Here is a 10,732-nt window from a genome sequence, read left to right as displayed (position 1 = left end):
CGTGGCGCAACTCGTGCGGTTCTACGCCTAGAGTCGAAATATAGTCCTTGTAAAACTTCAATATACTGAAACGCCCGCGAGTTTTCAGACGCACTCTTTTCCTTTTTCGGGGCACCGAGTGGGGCCGGAGAAGGTTTTTAATGAGGCGGGCTCGCGGTGCTGCAATATAATAAAGATAGTATCAATATAACCTTTCTTCCTTATCGACATGATCAAAGTCTCTGCTCCGACGAATTTCAATATAGTTCATCGACAAAAGAAAAGCCTTGCCTTGGTATTAAAATACCTCGTGAGTCAATAAAAATACAAAATAGTACTCAATAAAAAAGCTCGGGGGCTCATATTCGCCATAAATACATAAATGCCTTGGTTCAAAACCTCGCAAATATACAAATATAGTAAAGAGTCACCGAGACACTCGGGGGCTAGACAAACATAGAAATATAGTGGTTGCTTCACAATATAATCATAGTCATGGGTTACAAAAAAGAAATATCTACAAGAGGAAAGTAACTAGTCTTGATTCAATATGTCATCAAGAGTAACTCTGTTTTCTTCAGGAGCAGCGCCAAGAAAATCGGCATAATGGCCATCGGCAAAAAAGTCGGCGTCCATCCGAAGAAGGTCCTCAATCATTTCTTCGCCATGTGCGTAACCTTCGTGTTAATCCTATCAACACCAACTCTTCGACGTTTTACCTTTTGATGAACTTTCGCGACAACTTGGGTAAGGTCAAGATTTGAGTGGCAGATCTGGAGCATGATAAGAGCAAATCTGGCGCCAGCTACCAGTTGAGCTTTGACAAAATCATGGATACTGCCAGCATCCTTGAATCTTTCCATCAATTCAGGGAGAGTTTTTGGTTGGACGTTCCGAGGAAACATGGAGTTGTAAACCATGGACAAGGTCTTGGTACAGAAGTCAAGGAAATCGCGAGTTTGAGAGGTGCGATCTTGGAATCTGACAATTTGTCGGGTCCTCTCTGGGGTAGCCCAAAACAAAGAACCATGGTCCAGGGAAAGGTTAACAAGGAGGTTCGTCCTAGCATTTACCCTCTCTTCCTCGGCAGCATCGCAAAGGAACCTATCAAAACAACGAAGGGGAAACCTTTAAGAGACATAGCATGAAGATGAAAGATATCGGAGGATGAAGCAAGCATACCCGACATATCTGCACTGGCTTCATTCATTAATTCGAGCATGAAATTTTCTCGAGTGGTCGCCTTTTCAGCCTCGGAAGCAGCAATTTCCTTAGCAGCCACGGCCTCGCGAGCTTGTCGAAGAGCAACTTTTTCGGCTTCGTATGACTTACGAGATTGCTCCATCATCACAAGCGTTTGCTTCTTCGCATACTGAAGTTGCTGTCGAAGCTCATCCAGTTCTTGCGACAAGGTATCGTTGACAGGTGCAGTATCAGCAAAAGTTCTCGCGCGAGAAGAAGAAGGCGAAATATTGGAAGGAGCGGCAGACGGAGTATAGTTATCAAATATCAACTGAAATTTAGACAAGACAACATCAAACAACAAACAAAGATAGAGTTTTCATTGATCTCTCGGAATAATTACAAAGGCATTACAGTGGAGCTAAGGAAGTACGTGTCGCCAAATGACTACTTTGGCGACAAGAGCAAAAGAAACATAGAAAGAAAAATAAAGAGGCATGCAACTAGACCTCCGGCCTTGATGAGCTAGGAGTCGACGCTGGTTTGATCCCGAGATAGGCCAAGATCTTCTTCGTGTTGGGCTTGGCTGCCTTAATCAACGACCTCCATCTTGATTGCTCTATCTGCTCGGTGTCGCCAACTTTCGTCCAATCAACAGCCTGTTGACTGTCAGCAACCAAAGCGACAGTGCTTTCGACAGCAATTTTCATATTTTCTTGGCGCATCTTCAGTCCAAGGTCTTCTGATGAATTGAACATCTTGGCGAGATTAAGGAAAGTCGAGGGCTCCTCTTTCTTCGGGAAGAAGTAGGGGAACAACGCCGACAATCCTGCATTAGCATTGGCCACGCCTTCACGAATTTCGGATCCATGCAGCTCCAGATAGGAAAGTGCATCAATGAGAGGGTCGTCGACAGGATTCGACAGATCAAATTCCTGGTTTGTTTGGTCTGCCAAGGAAATAAAATGTGGGTCAAACAACAAAAAACAAGTGACTCTCGTAAAAATAGAAGGGATCAAAAACTTATCGAAAGTGCGTCGACTTTGGGATTTCAGACGTTTGAGGATTCCTTGTTCACGAGAAGCTTGTGCAGCTTTGTGCTCGTCTAAGGCGCATAAAGATCCTCAAGTTTTTTCTGCAATCCCTCGACACTAGCAGCCTTTGCTCTAGCGTCATCAGCCTCGGCTTTGGCTTCACTAGCAACAAGCTCGGCTTTCTTACGAGCCGCTTCACTTTGCTCAAGTTTTTGAGCAAGTGCGTCGGCATGTTCGTTGGCCTCTGCAAGTTTCTCTGTCGAGATATAAAAAAAAAAGAGAGAAGAAAGATCAAAAATCGCGACAAGCAACAGGAGCAAAAAGTCAAGGAAAAAACGGAAAGTTTAAAGGTCGTTACCTTCGGCTCTGCTAGCATACTCACGGTACCCAATAAATTGGGACCCAATGCGGAGAAGCTCTTTGATCATGGGCTATTAAAGAAGAACGCAGAAAAGAAGCACCGACATGAAAAAGAGAGTGAAGACGTAAAAAAAGCAACATAGGGGAAACACAGATATCAACATACTTACCTCTTCCTTGAGCAGAGTCGACGAACTGCCCAATTGAGGGGTAGGCTCAACAATCTTTTCAACCCTTGTCCTTTTTGGTGAAGGAGCAAGGGGGCTTCCTGGCGGAGTTGTGGTGACGACGTTTTGTTGAGGAGGCGAGGATTCTTCTCCTTCAACTAGCGTGTCTGAGGCAAGTACAGTACGTGACGTGCTTGTCCGAGGAGCCACGTCAGTAGTTGGTACTTCTTCCTCGTCATCACTGTTGATTAACAATCGGCAGCTTAAAAAGCAAGACAAGATAAATATTTCGAGTACAAAAATAGGGAGCACTAAAGACGACTTACGAGCTGACGAGGGATTCAATATAAGGATCATAAGCTGCCTTCGGATGAGAAGGAACAACTTCTTCAGCCTTAGAGGTGCCAGAATCTTCGACATCGTTCCTTTTCCTTTTGCCTCTTGGAGAGACAGCGGGGGAGGAGATTGTGCCGATAAAGTATCTTCGTAATGACCCGCAGATTTTCGAGAATCCACGGGTTCGTTCGTAAAAGATGGAGCTTCCCGATTATCATCCGTGACAATGGTCCTTTCTTCGACTTCTCCATCCTCAGGAAGAGGAGGAAGGGAAGCCATAGTAGGATGGTTCTGCAAGAAAATAGCGACAAAAGAAAATTAGCGAGATACCAATACAATGAGATGCAAGGAAAAGTTTAGAACAAGACATAAACTCGAGAAGACAAAATACCTCGGGAAGAGGATTGGAAGCACTGTATGGTTCTACTCGACAAGAGGAGGGAATAGGATCCTTCTTGGCTAGTCGAGAAACTCTTCGAACCAATTTCTCCAAGTCCTTTACGTAAAGATCGTTGGAGATTCTGTTGGCGTCGTTTTCACCGTAATACGTCCAAAGGGGATTTTTGCGAGCCTGAAGAGGCTGCACTCTAATCCTAAGGAAGTAGGCAGTGATTTGAACACCAGATAGTTCTTTGCCTCGAGTATTTTGGAGCTGATGAATACGAGACATAAGAGCTTCTGTCGCCTTTTTCTCTTCTTCGGAAGCTTCAGCGTCCCAGGAACGGCGGCGCTGGATCTTGGCACTTCCGTCGAAAGGAATTATGTTGTGCTCCACAGAGTTGGCACTTTCTTCGTGAATGTAGAGCCATCTTTTGCGCCATCCTTGGACAGAATCAGGAAACTTGACGTCGAAATAATCGACATCAGTTCGGACACAGATAACAACGCCGCCTATGTTATAGGTGGCGTTGTGAGAGCCATTACGGCGGAGGCAGAAAATGCGTTTCCACAGAGCCCAATTGGGAGGGATTCCGAGGAAGCATTCGCAAAGTGTGATGAAAATAGAAATGTGAAGGATGGAATTGGGGGTCAATTGGTGCAGTTGAATCCCATAAACGAAAAGAAGACCGCGGAGGAAATCGTGAATTGGGGCCGAAAGGCCGCGGATGAGGTGATCAACAAAACTAACCCGGTACTCCATTGGAGGCTTGGGGTAGCTTTCTTCGCTGGGAAAGCGGATGGCGTCCTCCTTCTTCATGAGGCCAAGCCTCTTCAGCATGTTGGTGTCCTGGTTGGAGATTTTGGATCTCTCCCACTCAAGATCCTCGGCGGCCATCTTGGATTCCGGAGTACTGTGGCGAGTGAGTCGCGTGCGCGGTGGCATCAACGACAATGGGCAGAGCAATGCTCGTGAGTGCGGAAGATCAGAGAGAGTTGGGCGCAAGGGAAGTTTTTGCGAAGAGGAACAGATGAGCGGCGCAAGCGAGGGGATGAACGGAGGTTGAAGAAAGGTTTATATAAGAATCGGGTGAAGCAGTGTGCCGTTGGATGAAGAAATCCTGTGGTGAGAAAAGATTTTCTAGATACAAGGGTAAAGAGGTATTTTTACTGAGATAGGCGTTACCGTACGTGCGCCAGAAAAAGCGGAGGGCGTGTGTCCCCCACTTGCACGACGTGTCAACATGGTGGAAGCAATGGACCCACAGGGCAGAAAAATCACGACTATTCAACAGGGATGAAGTAAATTTGATTAAGGGAAGCATGTCGACAAGGAAAATAAAAGAAGATTGGCGACAGGGAGAATTATTAAATACTTCGGGAGCATTTGATCAAATACAAGTTTTTGCCCAAATGCTCGGGGGCTACTTCGACAAAAAGTAAAATTTCGAGTATGGCAATATAGAAATTGCGGGAGCCTACAACCAAGCACAAGTCCTTGGCTGTAGCCTCGGGGGCTACTCCCATCGGGAGCGCTGTTCGCGCACCCGAGAGATAAAAAAAGAAGAAAGAGATCATATTGGGAAATAATGACAATATAGCGACAATGTGGACTAAAATGTTGAGCCTACAACCAAGCACAAGTTCTTGGTTGTAGCCTCGGGGGCTACTCCCATCGGGAACGCTGTTCGCGTGCCCGATGAAATTAACAAAGGAAAAATAGAAAAGCAAGAGAGTATATTTCGAGTTATAATTAACTCTACATATACTCCCATCGGGAGAGCAATATAAGTCATATTTGACTCGATAAAATGTGCCATTCCAACAGCCGGAAAAGCACTCGACAATATATTCTCAGAACGCCGAAGTTGCGATCAATTTCTGAATGCCGCAAATTTGCGAAGGTAAGACCCCAGATCCGTTCATTGGGCGTGGCATCGCCAAAGACTGCGCTACGCTACCTTTATCCGTATCAACAGATACGAAGAAAAATCCTAACGGACGCGTTAGGTACCCGATAAATTTGACTGGGACTCGACAGAATGGTAAGACCTTAAGCGGCACCTGTCGAAGTTTACACCAGTATCCCGAGATCATGTCCAGGGACGTGATTTTGAAGTAGGTTTTTGCGGATTGCCACTAGAGCAGTTAACTAGTACCTGATCCGTCAGATGAACTAGCCCCAACTACCATTATCCCTGTACAATATAGAATTTTATGTGAAGAAATATAAAAAAGTTGAAGCTTTCGAATAAAAATAAACAGTGGAGATTTTCCCTGATTCTACGATTCAAGTAAAATCTCGGGGGCTACTGACATAGGCATCCCAAATGGGCTTGCCGAAGATAGTACCCGGGGTTTACTGAAGGCCCACTACCCGAAGAATAAGAGGATTCGAGAGCCCAAGATGTATTTAAGGAAAGATAGAGTTGTAATAGGAAGTGTTATTTTGTAATCTGGCGGGATGAGTTAGAAACCGTCCCGGACTCTGTAATTTGTACTACACGAATCCCTCGGCTCCACCTCCTATATAAAGGGGGAGTCGAGGGACGAGGAGATCATCGAATCATTGTCTACAAACCCTAGTTTTCATAATCGTCGAGTACTTTTCGGCTGAAACCTTCGAGATCTACTTACCCTCTACTTCCAACTAAACCCTAGCCTACAATCCATAGGCATTGACAAGTTGATACCTTGTCAAGCGGCCTCCTCTTTATCCTTACCACGGGAGTGACTGATGTCTTCTTTATCCTTGCCATGGCGGTCTACAGGCCCTGCCATGTTAACCTCGAATGAGAAACCTGGCTCGCACCCCGTGGAGTGATTGAGTTCCACCATGTTAACACCAGGAAAGGGGTGCGTGTCTACTTTCATGGCAAACTGACCGAGGATCAGACGGCCCTGTTCTATCGCCATTTGGATCTGCCGATGCAACTCTTTGCAGTCATTGGTGGCGTGGGTGAACGAGTGATGCCACTTGCAGTATGGTCTCCCATTCATTTCTTGCGCCGTAGGGATTTTATGGCCTTCGGGTAACTTCAGCTGCTTCTCTTTCAGCAATAAATCGAATATATGCTCAGTCTTGCTTATATCGAAGTCAAACCCTTTTGCAGGCCCTGGTTGTTTCACCCATTTGCAGGACACAGGGACTCCCCCCCCCCCCCCGAGTCCATTCAGCCACGGCGACTTCCTGATCTTCTGCAAAGTCTTCAACCTCATCTGCCTCGACCAGGCCTATCGGGCGCTTGAACTTGTCTTGGTACAATTCTGGATGGCGTTGTTCATATAATGTTAACTTTTGAACCATGTGTGCCAGTGAATTGTATTCCACTTGGAAAGCCAGATCTTTGGTCGGCGCTGCGAGGCCTACCACTGCCAGATCGACCGCTTCTTTTTCAGTTAAACGAACCAAATAGCATCGGTTCTTGACAGTCCTGAAACGCTGAATGTACTCAGACACCGTCTCTCCCCGCTTCTGCCGTACCTGCGTCAGATCGGCAATGCCAGCTTCGGTAGCTTCTGAGTGATATTGCACATGAAACTGTTCTTCCAGTTGCTTCCACGTCCGGACTGAATCCGGTGGCAACGAGGTGTACCACCCAAAAGCTAGTCCTGTGAGAGATTGCGCGAAAAACCTCACACATAACTGGTCTGATGCCGAAATCATGCCCAACTGTGCTAGATATCGGCTCACATGCTCAATGGAGCTAGACCCTTCTGATCCACTGAACTTTGAAAACTCAGGGAGCCGGTACTTGGGCGGCAGCGGGATTAGGTCATATTCGTTGGGATACGGCTTGAAATAGCCGATTGTTCTCCTTTTCGGCAGGATACCGAACTGGTCTCTCAAGATTGTACTAATTTGATCCACGGTATGAGCTGCAGGGGTTGAGCTTTCATGACTCGTTCCGGTGGCATATTTAGCTAGCCACGCCTGTTTATCAGCGTCTGCTCCAGAACTCCCTCCTGCTCCAACAATTGCTCCTGCTGTAATCCAGTTCGTGCGCGCCCAGTTATTGCAGTCCGGCACGTATGTGCACACTTATCCATGTGGGATCTCTTTGGGCGGCTCATACAGGAATTGGTAATCGCCAGGATCACCTCCAACCTTGCAGACAACGTATGCCGGTGAACCTTGTGGCTCTGGAGCTGCAAGCGTGAATGGCAGTTGTGGTCTGGTGTGGAACGGCGCTTCTCCCTGGTGCGTTCCTAGGACAGGTCCTGACGGGGAGTACTGATGCTTCATGATTTCCTGAACCACGTGAACTGCAATCCGCTCCAAAGTGTTCACCAGGCTCTCAGAATGGCGGTGTAGAGAATGAGCCACCATATAATTAACTTCTTGGCGCAGCGCTCTGGTGCGCTCCTCCGAAGGGAGAGATAGATCTACTCCATCGAGCACGCCTTCGGGTGTGAATCCTTTGAACCTAATGCCATGTGCACGGGTCCTTTCGAAAGAGCCGATGAGATCGGCTTCGAAGAGAGCCTTAAGCTCATCATATTTCTTCTTGTGCTCCGCAGGCAGCTCTTCATACTTGACTGGTTCGTCCGACATCGTAGCTGCAGATGTTGACGTAATTGGTGTAGAGTGTCCCACCGGGCGTGCCAGAATGTGGTGCCTGCCAAAACCCACCGGCGAGCAGCGACGAGCAACACGGAGAGCCGGGAGGCTCCCAGGACTGCTGGTGGGCCCTGGTCCCTCGGGCAACGGCCCGCAATGCTCTGGCACACGTCCTGACGGTCGCAAGGGTGTGCCACCTGACCTATACCTGGTCAGGAAGGTGTTGGATCGCTTCGATTAGTTTCCTGCATGGTAGACACATAAACATTAAATACGAGCCCGATCGGCTCTCAGGTTGCCCTGTGAATCGGCTCAAAGAGCCGATTGCCCCATGGTTCACGTTGGATTTACGATGACATGGGGATCCTGCTTGATCAAAACAAAGTTAAATCAATCTACGACAGTTTAGGGTTTTCACCGCATAACCGGAACATCCTACACGTAGTTGAGCCTAGCAGATACGAAAGATGATGGAAAACCAGTCCTAAAAGAGGCCTAAAAACCAACATAAAGTCAGTTCCCGGAACAATCCCTCTTAGGACTAACAAACCACGCCTCACGCACTACCGGATCGTTGGCCTAACCATGTGGATATCAAACTAATCCTTGGAGAACAAGGAGCAACTATAACAGATCGGATCTACTAAATAAAGAACAAGCAAGATGCTGCCCTTACACCTAAGATAGGTGTAAATGCAGCTAGATATCGAGGGGTAGCATGGCTAAGCAAGCATATTCAGAAAAGCATCGATGCAAGCCCCAAAACATCTACGATAAGGGTGTTACTCGCCATCAACAAGGCTTCAGTACGAGCAACACCAGATAACGAATAAACCGATACTGCCTAGATCGCAAGATGCGATCTAGGCAGCATGATGCTTACCCGAAAGAAACCCTCGAAACAAGGGGTGGCGATGCGTGATGTTTACGGGTGCTTCTATTCTTGTAGACAGTGTTGGGCCTCCAAGAGCAGAGGTTTGTAGAACAGCAGCAAGTTTCCCTTAAGTGGATCACCCAAGGTTTATCGAACTCAGGGAGGAAGAGGTCAAAGATATCCCTCTCAAGCAACCCTGCAATCACGATACAAGAAGTCTCTTGTGTCCCCAACACACCTAATAGGTGCACTAGTTCGGCGAAGAGATAGTGAAATACAGGTGGTATGAATAAGTATGAGCAGTAGTAACGGCGCCAGAAAAGTGCTTGCTGGCGTGCAGTTGATGGTAGTAATATTGCAGGAAGTAAAGATGCGAGAAACAAGTAAACAAGCAGCGATAGCAGTATTTAGGAACAAGGCCTAGGGATCATACTTTCACTAGTGGACACTCTCAACATTGATCACATAACAGAATAAATAAATAGATGCTAGACTCTACACCCTCTTGTTGGATGATGAACACCACTAACTGTGTAGGATTACACGAACCCTCAATGCCGGAGTTAACAAGCTCCACAATATTCAATGTTCATATTTAAATAACCTTAGAGTGCATAACAGATCAACATAACCAAACCAAGTACTAACATAGCATGCACACTGTCACCTTCACACTACGAAAGGAGGAATAGATCACATCAATACTATCATAGCAATAGTTAACTTCATAATCTACAAGAGATCACAATCATAGCCTACGCCAAGTACTACACGATGCACACACTGTCACCATTACACCGTGCAGGAGGAATAAACTACTTTAATAACATCACTAGAGTAGCACACAGATAAATTGTGATACAAAACACATTGCAATCATAAAGGGATATAAATAAGCACTTCACTATGCCTTTCATAACAGTGAATAAGTATTCTGTGAAATATAGCCTAAGAGACCCACACGGTGCACACACTGTCACCTTTACACACGTGGGACAAGGAGTCTCCGGAGATCACATAAGTAAAACCCACTTGACTAGCATAATGACATCTAGATTACAAGCATCATCATATGAATCTCAATCATGTAAGGCAGCTCATGAGATTATTGTATTGAAGCACATAGGAGAGAGATTAACCACATAGCTACCGGTACAGCCCCGAGCCTCGATGGAGAACTACTCCCTCCTCATGGGAGACAGCAGCGTTGATGAAGATGGCGGTGGTGTTGATGGAGAAGCCTTCCGGGGGCACTTCCCCGTCCCGGCGGCGTGCCGGAACAGAGACTCCTGTCCCCCAGATCTTGGCTTCGCGATGGCGGCGGCTCTGGAAGGTTTTCTCTGGTTTCGTCGAATGTGGTAGGGTTTTCGCGACGGAGACCTTAAATAGGCGGAAGGGCAGCGTCAGAAGGGGTCTGGGGCCACCAGACACTAGGGCGGCGCGCCCCCCTCCTGGGCCGCGCCGCCACCATGTGTGGGCCCCCTGTGGCCCCTCTCTGGCGGCTCTCGGGTGTTTTGGAAGCTCCCGGGGATTCTAAGATGCTGGGCGTTGATTTCGTCCAATTCCGAGAATATTTCCTTACTAGGATTTCTGAAACCAAAAACAGCAGAAAACAGGAACTGGCCCTTCGGCATCTTGTCAATAGGTTAGTTCCGGAAAACGCATAATAATGACATAAAGTATGCATAAAACATGTAGATATCATCAATAATGTGGGATGGAACATAAGAAATTATCGATACGTCGGAGACGTATCAGCATCCCCAAGCTTAGTTCTCGTCGTCCTAGCAGGTAAATGATAACAAAGATAATTTCTGGAGTGACATGCCATCATAACCTTGATCATACTATTGTAAGCATA

The sequence above is a fragment of the Lolium perenne genome, chromosome 5 (assembly GCF_019359855.2).
Source record: "Lolium perenne isolate Kyuss_39 chromosome 5, Kyuss_2.0, whole genome shotgun sequence".
In the NCBI taxonomy this organism is placed as follows: Eukaryota; Viridiplantae; Streptophyta; class Magnoliopsida; order Poales; family Poaceae; genus Lolium; species Lolium perenne.
This window is presented reverse-complemented; position numbering follows the sequence as displayed.